The sequence below is a fragment of the Cebus imitator genome, unplaced genomic scaffold (genome assembly GCF_001604975.1).
Source record: "Cebus imitator isolate Cc_AM_T3 unplaced genomic scaffold, Cebus_imitator-1.0 Scaffold41, whole genome shotgun sequence".
Taxonomy (NCBI): domain Eukaryota; kingdom Metazoa; phylum Chordata; class Mammalia; order Primates; family Cebidae; genus Cebus; species Cebus imitator.
This window is the reverse complement of record NW_016107356.1, coordinates 9,358,031-9,366,250: the sequence shown is the minus strand read 5'-3', so window position 1 is coordinate 9,366,250 and position 8,220 is coordinate 9,358,031. Positions and strand designations below refer to the sequence as shown.

Sequence of the window (8,220 nt, the reverse complement as noted above, 5' to 3'; positions counted from 1 at the left end):
TTCTTACAAAACCTATTTTTACATAGATGAATGCCAAGTTTTAAAATGGACAAAAGACAGGAAAATGCAAATCACATAATAAGAACAAATAGCACTACAGACATGGAAAGAAATCTATTATTCCTACTGACGAAGTAGTGAATACAATTAAAGATGCCAATTTTTGACAATAAAATGGGCAAAAAAAAATTTAAGAGAGAATCTCCAATGTGAACCAAGGTTGCTGGAAGGCAGTTTCCCTCCACCTTGCGAAAGCCTCAAAGTACGGTGGCTCACGCCTGTAATCCCAGCACTCTGGGAGGCCAAGGCAGGCAGAGCACAAGGTCAAGAGTTTGAGACCATCCTGGCCAACATGGTGAAACGCTGTCTCTACTAAAAATACAAGAATTAGCTGGGTGTGGTAGCAGGTGCCTGTAGTTCCAACTACTCAGGAGGCCGAGGCAGAAGAATCGCTTGAACCCCGGAGGCAGAGGTCGCAGTGAAGCGAGATTACGCCACTGCACTCCAGCCTGGGCAACAGAGCAAGACTCTGTCTCAAACAAGACTCAAAGTGAGCATACGCTTTGGCCCTGCAACCTCACGTGTAGGAATTTATTCTAAGGAAACAGTCAGGGGTGACCTCAAAGATTCATCTGCAAGGATATTCAACATGACTTTGATACAGGAAAAAAAAAGTAAAGAAATAAAAGGAAACAATGTAAGTCATCCTAAATTATGCCACATGCCTATGCTGTCACTAAAAAGCACCTATGACTCCACCAATCTAGGTGATTTTTACTTTTGTCTTGTACTTGCCCGCACATTTCTAAATTCTCTATGCCCAATATGCCTATTTTTCCCATGAGATTTTGTTTCACAAAGAAAAAAAACGTCTTAAGAGGTTAATAGGGGCACTGTGCTCTCAGTCCCCTGCCGCTAGGGCATGGACCAGGCGTCTACACCTGCTGGCTGGCAGCCTACCGCTGACTCAAGCCACCTAAGGCAGGCAGAGCCTTAAGAGGGCGAGAGAGCGCCCGAGCGCGTGAAGCAGCGACAGGCTCCCTCTTTCCCGGTGCGGCCAAGGCGGAATGCAGGGTCCCTGGCCCCGAGCAGGGACAGCGGGAGGTTCGTTTACAGACGTCTACACGAGCAACTCACTTCTTTCCACCGAAGAAAAACGGGAGGCCACACTGACCTCCAACCCCAGGACGCCCCTGCCCGCCGCAGCGTCTGCGACCCGAGTGCGCATGCGCGCTCCCAGCCCCAGCAGGCCTGTTTCCCAGGAGGCCCCGCGCCTCGGTTTCCCTAGCGACGCGCCGGCGCTGCGGACTTGGCGCAGTCGCGGGAGCCGCGCAGAGCAGGTAACTGACTCACAGCAGTCGTCCCACGCAGCCCGGTGCCCTGTTACGGCCCCAGCGCTGGTCCCGGCCGGACCCGTCTCCTACGCTCTTTCTGGGCTTCGGGTGTCGCGGCTCACTCCGTCCTCGCTCCTGCCGCCCCACCGTTTCCTTCCCGCGACGCGGTCTGGCGAGAAACAGCCGCCTTGACTCGGCAGTGACCGGGCGCCCCGACGACACACGCACTCAGGCCCGCTGGGCAGCGGGACGGCCTGGGCCGAGGTGACCGAGCGTCCCCTGAGCCGCGCCGAAGTCCCGCGAGAGAACAGAGGCGATCTCACCGCCGCCCTGCGGAAGGGCTTTCGGGTTTTTATCTCTGAATCTTAGTCCTCCGGTTTTGCTTCTGCTTAGATGCTATTTTGTTTTGGATTTTTTTTTTTTCTTTCAAACCTTGGCGCTGACATTTCCCTATCTCGTAGGAATCTAAATCTTTTGAAATGTCTTCTCTGTGTTTGTCCCCCACTCACCGATCCTCGGGGCTGTTTGTCCACACCTTCCCCTCGGCGTTTTAACGTTTAACGTTTCTTTGCCACACTTAAGCCAGCGGTTAACTTTTTTCAGAGACAAACTTTTTTCCACGGCTGAATGTGAGCTTGAGCCTTTTTTCTGTGTACACTCACTCCATAGATGAACTCATCCAGTCTCATATGCTCAAAGCCTATCTGAATGCCAGTGAGCCCTAAGTGTGCATCTCCAGCCCTCGCCCCTCCCCTGAACACCAGACCCTGCATTCAGCTGCCTGCCACATCCCTACTTGGATGTCTACGGCATCTCAAACGCAGCTCGTCCAAGATAGCTCTCAATAATTCCCCAGGCCAAGCCTGTCCTCCCACGCTTGTAACACACCCTGGTTATTGGAAATTCCATCCTCCAGTTGCCCGAGCCTTGCATCCTGCTTGAGTCCTGTTTTTCTCTTCCTCACCTTCAGTCTGTCAGCACTTCCTTCAAAATGTACCCAGAATAGATTCACAATTCTGCCATTTCTCTCAAACCCCATTGTCACCACCTTGGCCCAGGCCTCCATCATCTGGTGCCTGGATTATTTTACTTGCTTCCTAATTGGTTTCCGTGAGTACGCCCTTCCCCCACTTGTGCGTGACAGTCTTCATGCTATTTCCCCTTTCTATATTATTTCATGTAAGTTTTTTTAAGGATTATATAAATTTTACCATTTCCCTAGATAAAAGTGCAGTATTTTCAGTGTGTATTTTGCAGATTGCAACTTTTAAGCCAGATAAACTAGGCTACATAAGCATTATCCTGCTAACAAGCTAAAACGTAAAGACGCTCTTTAGCTTTCATACGTATAAATATAGCAATGCCCCTAGAACAGAACTATGGCAAGAGCTTTACAAGGGACTGTCCTGAAGAACAAAAGAATCCAGAGCCTTTTTGCCAGTACAAAGAAGGGAGTCATGTAGGAGTTTAAGCTCTTCCTTTTTTTATTTTTCAGAGAAGCACCAAAAGAGGCAAACTGAAATGAAGACAAATGATCATCCGTATGCTGATCATTTTGATAGTAAGTACCTGGATGCTGATATCTCCATTAATGTGGCAGGTCCCTGCCCTCAAGGAGTTAAGGTCCCTACACACCTGTACCCTTGCCAATCCCTTTAATTCCTAGCCCCATCTTTTCTCTTTTGCCGTCAGGTAAAACCCCAATTAACCAAAGTAACAGAATAGGACTGCCACAGTTAGCTGAGGGTCTGTAGGAGATTGCACTTTGTAAATGACCATTTTACTCAGATTTGATCTCCCACCACACCTTTGTGCCATCACTTCACAGGGAAACTTAAAGCTGTCACATGGGAGTCCCCTCATTCTTCAGCTGCCAAAACTGCAAGCCTTACTTACATCTGTTCCTATCTTCCTCCTCCTAACCGAGGCCACTCCCTCTCTGGGCATTGGATCCCATCCCTTTCCACTTGCCAAAAACTCTACACTGTCAGCTATGCATTCCCTCTCCTGTATGATCACCTATTCCATCTCAGCTGGCTCTTTGCCATGGCTTTTAAGCATGTCCAAGTCTCTCCTCACAAAAGAGAAGAAAAGAATCTCCTTTGACCACACGTTCCCCTTCAGTTTCCCATTATCTTCTAATCCCTTATCCCTTTTGGCAAGCAGCTTTAAAGAACTGCCATATTCAATGCCTCTGTTATTTGTCTCTCACTCCTCAGCCGGTCTGGCTTCCCTCTTCATCTCTGCCAAAACAAAAACCAGTAGCGAGACATTTCCAGGCCTCATCTTGCTCAGTCTCTCAGCAGCATTTGAAACTGACACCCCCATTTCACTCTAGAAACACTGTCCTCCCTTGGCTTCTGTGACCCACCCCGACTCTTCTGCTTTTCCTGCTGCCATTCTGGCTCACCCCCCTCTCCCAAGCTCCTTAATGTTAGAGATCCTCAAAGCTCAGTGTCTTTTCCCGTTTTGTTCTCCGTTGTGCCCCTTCATCTAGCACAAGGCACGGATTCACCGGCACAGCTTTAAGTGCTAGCCATGTGCTCTTGACGCCTGCTTTTCTCCAACTTGACGCCTTCAGCTAGCTGCATGACAGTGTTTCTTAATGTCACTCAGTCTCCTCCAATTCCACATGCACAAGACCAAACAGTCCCACTTCCCAATCCCAACTGGGCCGTCTTCCATTGTACCTAGGATTCCTCCTTGACCCTTACCACACCCCAACACCCATTGACTCGTTAAGCTCATGTGGGGTTGTTTCCTGGGCATCTTTCATATCTCTTCATTGTCGCTGACACCTTGGTCCGAACTACCACCTTCAGCCTGCTGTAGTCCCCACATTCTTCTGGCTTTTCTCGATTCTTCTTCACCCTGCAGCCAGAGTAACCTCTTCAGAAAGCAGAGCTGATTATGCCATCCCTCCCCGCCTCCCGCTTTTGCTTACCGCCAGCTTCCCATTGCTCTTGGATTAATGATCCAAATCATAAACATGCCTTTGCAAAGCCCTGCAGCTGCTTACCCCTGTCTGCTTCTCAAGACTCATCTGAAACCACTGGCCCCTCTCCCTGGGCTTCAGCCACATGGGCCTCCTCCACCCACCAGGCCTTGGCAGTGTCTTTTCTCTCTGTCTGCAGTGTTTTTCCCTCCTCCCTCTCATCCTCTCTTGCCTAGTTGGTTCCCACTGACCCTTCCTATCTCAACTCAGACAGTACTTCTGTAGGGATAACTTCCCATCACTGTCAGGAGCAGGTTTCTTCATCTTCACAAAGAGTTGTATCTCTTTCCTGGAAGACACTTGGGACAGTCACTATTGTAATTAGTTCATGACTGACGTAAGTCCCACAAAGACAGAAACCCTTGCCGTTTGTGTTCATCATTGTATCTCCACACCCCACATAGTGCCTGACACATAGCAAGCACTCAAATGTCTCTTGAAAGAATAAATGAAATGAACATTCTAATGTGTAAGAGATTCTAAGCACCATGTGCTTTAGTATTTAATATTAATACAATTCTATTAATATTAAAATAGAATGAAAATCGTAGTAAAATAATCAAGCAAACTGAAAATTCAAAAGAATGTTGTGGCAGGGCAGCTAAAAACAGATACTTCTGTGAAGATCTGCAGCCCTGCAGTACATTGCATTTGCCACCACTTGGTGGAAGTAGAGAGGCATGCGTTATTATCCTGAAGGTGACTGGGTTGTCAGTCTAGTAGTGAATTCAAACATTTGTCTAAAAATACATAAAATTGTTAAATTACCAAAACCTACATAGCATAGCTAGTCTGTAACCATCCAGACTTTGAACATGGCACGTTTTCATGATATCAAATAAACTTGAAATATCTGATATATATAGGTATGTTTCATTTATGGATTTTAGTGCTAGACTGGACCTTAGATGTCATTGAGAAATCAGCTAATTTCTTGCCTTAGACATTTGAGGCCTAACAGCAAGTTGTATTGGCAGAACTGGGAACATATCTTTTTTCTCCTCTAGTATACTGCCTCTCAATCAGTGTTTTTTTGTTTGTTTGTTTTGGTTTTGAAACAGGGTCCCACTCCATTGCCCAGGCTGGAATGTAGTTGTGGGATCACAGCTCACTGCATCAATGCAGCCTTGACTTCCTGGGCTCAGCCTCCTGAGTAGCTGGGACTATGACAACAGGCTTCTTTTTTTTTTTTTTTTTTTTTTTTTTAAAGGAACAGAGTCTTGCCATGTTGCCCAGACTCTTCTCAAGCTCCTGGGCTCAAGTGGCCCACCTCGGCCTCCCAGAATGCTAGGATTACAGGTGTGAGCCACAGTGCCAGGCCAATCAGTGTTAAAGAATCATAACTTCCCTTTGTCAGTGTTTAGAATTACTGGCAAAATTTCTGAAGCAAAAAGTTGGGACACATAATCTTAAAAGTAGATAAAGTGTTTGAAATAATGTTCTTGAAAACCATAAGATACTGATTATCTTAGCTATATGATACCAGATTTATAAGCTTAGGGAAGAGCTTTTCTATTCATTTAACATTTTTGTCAGAGTTTTAGAGTTGAGGCTTTTCATTTAATAGGAAGACCCTAAATTTGGGTCTGGCTGATGTTTTTTTTTTTAACCAGACAGGCTGTGCTCGTGGCGGCAAGACCACAGAAATGGTGCTGTGGTCTTCTAAACTGCCTATGGACACTCATGAAAGTCACCTGTCCCACCCTGGTGACGTGAACCTTGACTACCTGTTCAAGCACATATCTGCCAGGTTTCTTCTCCACAGTCACCTGTTTTCCCTTTGCATTTGATTAGTACTTTGGGAAGAGATACTCTGACATGGTAAACCCCATTTTATTTTGTTTTTTTGAGACAGGTTCTCACTCTTGCCCAAGCTGGAGTGCAGTGTTGGCATGATCACAACTCACTGCAGCCTCAGCCTACCAAGTAGCTGGGACCATAGGTGTGCACCACCATACCCAGCTAATTTGTTTAAATAGAGACTGCATCTCCCTATGTTGCCCAGGCTGGTGTATCCTCCTTATTGGTATTAATATTCAAATTGCCCTATCTTTGACTAGTGGGAGCTTGTAAAAGCTGACTTCTATGCCCTTTGGATGTGCACCAGCGTACCTGCTCTTTGCCTGCCTCAGGGCTTAGGATCATCCATTTCTCCAAGGAACCCTGATTCATTATAGCAGAGAATGGTATTTAGTGGAGAATGGTGCACAGTGTACTCATTGTTTCTGGGGGTGTCATTGCTTCTAGGCCCTCTCAGAGTGCAAAGCTAGGGGAAAAATACACGCACACATGTACATACATTTATAGATATATATGCACATAGATCTGTAACTGTATATACCTCCGTGTGTGTGTGTGTGTGTGTGTGTTTGAACCTAGCATTTCTCATTCTAATCCAGCACTTTAGGGTTCTTCCCAGCCTTCCCTCTTTCAGACAGTAAGAAGTTTGAACCCATGAGTCTAAATATATTTACTTATTTCTAAAGTTAACTTGTTAGCTCTACTTTTGCCAGCTCCGTGATGCCTCTTTGTCACTCCTTCCTCTTACAACTACTTCAGTTTGTTTTCTCAGCCTTCAGGCTTGCTTCTGCCATTGCCTCCACAGGAAAACCACCTCCTTTAAAAAAAAAAATGCACGGAGTGCTTATGGGAGGGTCTGCTGTTTTCTCCAGCTCATTTTTCCAAAGCAAACAGTCCCACCAGCTCTCTCGGGTTGGTCATCTTTTTCCTAGATAAAGTCCAAGACAAGGTAAAGCAAGCTCATTTCTGGAACCATTAAGGTATTTCCCGAAAACATTTGAACTCACAATCTTCTCTGACTTCTTGAAATTTTTAACAGTGCATTTCATTTGCATTTAATAGTCTGCTTTTAGGCTCATTTTAATTTCTGTTGCTTTTCAAGGTACCTGTATTAGTTCTGTATTGCTGCTATAACAAATTACCACAAACTCATTGGCTTAAAACAAATTTATTTTCTTGCAGCTCTGGAGGTCAGAAGTCTGAAATGAGTCTTACGGGGCTAAGATTAGGATGTCAGCAGGACTGATTCCTTCTAGAGGATCCAGGGAGGATCCATTCCCTTCCCTTTTCTAACTTTTAGAAAAGCTTGTATTCTGTGGCATGTGACCCCTTCTTCCATCTTGAAAGCCAGTGGCATAGTATCTTCTCCCTCCAACTCTACTTCTGTCACCACAGAGCCTTCTCACTCTGACCCCTCCTGTGTCCTTCTTAGACAGGCCCATGTGATTACATTAGGTCCACATGGATAATCTGGGATAATTCAGGATAATCTTTCCACCTCAAGACCTGAAATTGATCACATCTGCAAAGTCCCTTTTGCTATATATAGTAACACGGGTTCTAGGGATTAGGGCATGGACATCCTCAGAGGACCATTATTCAGACTACCACTGTACCAAAGGAAAGTCCTAAATCTTAAAAATTAGAATGTAACTCTTTTTTTTTTAATGGAAGGTAATAAGCAACATGTAGACATTGATTGGGAAATGAACGTATCTTGGAGAGCTTTACATGTCTACACATACAGAAATATGCTTTATTATTTTTTATACTATGCATTATCAGTATTATTATTCATCATAGTTACAACAACAATAATACGTTTTACCTGATTCTTTAATTTTTGCCATTCTGGTAGATGAAAAACGGAATCTAATTGTTTTAATTTGCATTTCATTAAGAGAAAGCTTGAACGGCTTTTTTTTTTTCCCCATTTATTTATTTTATTGCATTTTAGGTTTGGGGGTACATGTGAAGAACATGCAAAATTGTTGCATATGTACACATGTGGCAGTGTGATTTGCTGCCTTCCTCCCCATCACCTACATCTGGCATTTCTCCCCTTGCTATCTCTCCCCAGCTCCCCACCCC

The 8,220-nt window shown here is 45.2% G+C and overlaps 1 protein-coding gene across 1 annotated transcript in view; it reads left to right on the top strand.

Moving 5' to 3' along the window:
• Positions 1–1,321: 1,321 nt before the first annotated feature.
• The window catches only part of LCA5L (lebercilin LCA5 like), a 48,225-nt gene continuing 41,326 nt past the window's right edge, over positions 1,322–8,220 (top strand). The window contains exons 1-2 of the mRNA XM_017526064.2: positions 1,322–1,340; positions 2,830–2,895. The gene's annotated coding sequence lies outside the window, so the exon portion shown is untranslated. The remainder of the gene's footprint in view (positions 1,341–2,829; positions 2,896–8,220) is intronic.